This window comes from Pogona vitticeps, chromosome 2 (genome assembly GCF_051106095.1).
Source record: "Pogona vitticeps strain Pit_001003342236 chromosome 2, PviZW2.1, whole genome shotgun sequence".
In the NCBI taxonomy this organism is placed as follows: Eukaryota; Metazoa; Chordata; class Lepidosauria; order Squamata; family Agamidae; genus Pogona; species Pogona vitticeps.
In genome coordinates this window covers 70,380,102-70,383,331 of record NC_135784.1, presented here as the reverse complement: position 1 = coordinate 70,383,331, position 3,230 = coordinate 70,380,102, and the positions used below count along the sequence as shown (strand labels likewise).

The following is a 3,230-nucleotide window of genomic DNA, read 5'->3' as shown; positions in this document are numbered from 1 at the left end:
GGGATTGAAAGATCATTTGCGGGGAAGGATGCAAAAGAGGTCCTGTGGTCTCAGTAAAGCCCACCTCGAAACCCCTGCCTTCACAAAGATTCAGTTCTTCTTTCTGCATCCAGATTCAAGGCCCCTGGCTGTGCCAGCCAAGGAATCATATACTGTACACAAGGACCCCTCACACAATGGCTGGCTCTAGTCAGGGTTGTGAAGGTCTCATTTTTCATATACATAAAGTTGAGCAATAGCAACAACACCCATCGTTGTCATCATCATCATCATCAAAGAATGTTGGTCTCTCACCATATGAATCCAAGAGGGAATGGTTGTTGAAAGCCCATTTTGTAACAAGATCTCAGACATACCTTATCCTAACAATAGCCCTCCCTTTAATCAAGCTCATCTAATTACAGTTGTTCTGTTTTGTTGTCAAAAGTGCCTCTTTAACACTGTTTTTCCAGTGGCAGGATCTGAGAGGCTATTACAGACATCGCCTGACTGTTTGATCCTTTTCCCATTTATAAAACTGGGGGAAAAATTACAAGCCATCAGCATAGCTTCACTGGCATGCTGGCTTTCCACATCAGCAAAATGCAAGAACCTAAAATCCCAGAAGCTGGAACTAAAACTGCTACAAGGCAAGCCTTTGGAAGGATCCATGAGATCTACTCTGAGATCTGCAAAATGCAATGGAGAAGAGCAAAGCTTGCCAGTATTTACTGGATCTGTCCAGAACTATTTATCGCAATTAAGCTCCTAGGGAACTGTGATAGCATATGGATTTATTTCATTTCTCAATGGATGGGTCTGTAACTCTATTTGCCCCCAGCCTCACCCTGATGAGAAGGGAAGGAAGGCCTTCCTGTGGGCAGCAGCTGGAAGATCTGGATGTCATTTCCAGCCAGAGTGGAGAAGGCATCTCAGGTAAGTACTGCTAGCTCCAAACGTAATGACATACTTCTCAGAGCCTAGTAATAGTTTTGGAGGTGCTGGATTTCTCTCTGGGAAGAGAAGGACAGGCTGTTTTGCTGAGCAAGAGCTGGGGAAGAAGTTGGATCAAGTTGCTAGCTTTCACTCTGCTTTAACCTCCCAGATAAGTCTGTATAAGGTTGCAGCCTACGCTTGCGCTCTCTGAATTAATTCTAGAAAATCTGGATTTAATTGGCCACTGGCCAGGTCTCCTTCTATTCAGTCCAGTTTTGCCATTTCTATCTTTTAAAATAAATTTTTCTGTTAAGTGCAACTCAGCTTGGAATTTCATATCACAGATTTCCCTCCCCGGTTATAATCCAAGATGGGAAGCGCTCCTTTTTTGAACAAGTGGCCATGCTGGCTGGAATATTGTAGGACATGGGGGTGGGCGTGGGGAGAAGTAGATCTCTTGAATTAATTGTCATATTCTGTTTTCTGAGATAAGCAAACTAATAATATACTCTATTTTTCTCTAGGTATCATTTAGCCTCTGAATTATGCCATTCAGAAAGTTGACACTGAATTCGCTTGGAGTTCTCTTTGTAGAAGAGAATATTGATACTATGACACTTCTACCAAAAATGACTCATCTTCCTCTGGCATTCTGATTGCATTTTGGTGAGAATTTGTGAGTTAACTTGTGAGCCAAATGCCAAGGCCGCAGAGAAACTGACAGGAAGGGTGATACAAAGAGGCAGGGATACATGGGGAGGAAAAGAACACCCACCACAATAAAGAGGCAATGGTTGCCAATGTTTTCCCCCCTGCTAAAGGTGGGAGAGGTGCTCTTGCAGCCCCTTCTTTCCAACCACCTCCACCAATCCACCCCCCATGCAGCCTTCCACACTTGTAACTTAGCACAGCCACATGACCCTGAAGAAAGTAAGGATGCTTCTAGAGGAAAGGCTAGTTGTTCTACCAACCCAAATGCATTGTGGGCTTCTCTTTCCCTCCTTAACATTCCGTCTCTCTATTCCAGAAGAGATAAAAGAAGTGGTGGAAAAATATAAGAGGCTGAACCCCCATTTGGCATTCCAAGTCCTGGACTTTCTGTTTCCGTGATTGCAAGGGTCTGGTATAATCACCAAACATTCTTCTGTAAATGTTTATAGCAACATAAAGTTGTGTTCTTTCCTTATAATATTTCCCAGTGAGAATTTTTCTCATTTTGTTGAAGTACGGTACAAGGTCATCTGCTATGAGAACATCACTGTTGTGCAAGACATGCATATATTTCTAGGTCTATTGGACACACAGATAAGACACATGTGACTATTTGTATGTGTGAATGAGAATGTGCTATAACAACATCCACTGCATTGCTGTTCCTAGGATCAGATCTTTTCATACCTCAAGTGAGCTACCAGTAACAGTAATAATAGTTATGTGCTGTCAGTTCAATTCCAATTTATGTATGGAGACTTTAAGAATTCACCATGGTGTGAAAATGAGGTAGCTGAGTAAATCTCCAGTGGCTCTGGGCGTAGGTGTAGACTTCTGAATTTGGAGAATATATATAGTGACAGATGAAATATCCATCTTTGCTGTAATTCTGTGACAAAGACATTATGTTCATTCAGCAGAATTCTAACAATTCTGTACCAGAATTCTAAATATCCTTATAGTATCCTTTAGTTACTACCAACATATTGATAGTATAGATTCATACTATCAGTATGTTGATAGTAACTAAAGGATACTATCAACTTCAGTTTTCATCATAGTGTTTGGTATTTTAATATACTTGAACATTTACACTGCAATGTCAGATATATGAGCAATGTGCTTTGATGGGGCTAAACAGCCTTGCTGACTCATCAAAGCACATGTGTCCTAGAATACCCAGACTAAACTATGAAGCTAATTTTTGTTTATGCCAAGATTGACTTGTGTAGAAACTCTGTTTGCAAGAGGCCAATTTCCAAACAATAATTTAGGAGTAAATGAAAGGAAGGCATCACACCTATCATTGTGAGCACTGTTCATCTAAAACCATATTTACCAAAAAAAAAAAAAAAAAACCCAACAAAAACCTGATTACTGACACATTCTGTCTGGGATTCAGAGACTGTTCAAGTTCAGAGGAATTAGGAAAGATCAAGCAGTTATCAGCAAGCAAAGGTGTAATCTCCGGGCGTCTTGTGTCAGGATGGTCAAATAACAAAATAGAGACATACAGTTTTGTCTTCAGCGCTGGAGAGCTTTTTGTGATGCAGGATTTTTCCCCATGGCAACAGTTCCCCAGAAGACTTACCTGTGAAGCATAC

The 3,230-nt window shown here is 41.0% G+C and overlaps 1 long non-coding RNA gene across 1 annotated transcript; it reads left to right on the top strand.

Moving 5' to 3' along the window:
- The first annotated feature begins 522 nt into the window (after positions 1 to 522).
- On the top strand, positions 523 to 1,581 carry LOC140704383 (uncharacterized). Its single transcript, XR_013541701.1, has 2 exons — positions 523 to 915; positions 1,440 to 1,581. It is a non-coding gene; the product is annotated as an uncharacterized LOC140704383 (long non-coding RNA).
- Positions 1,582 to 3,230: the final 1,649 nt, after the last annotated feature.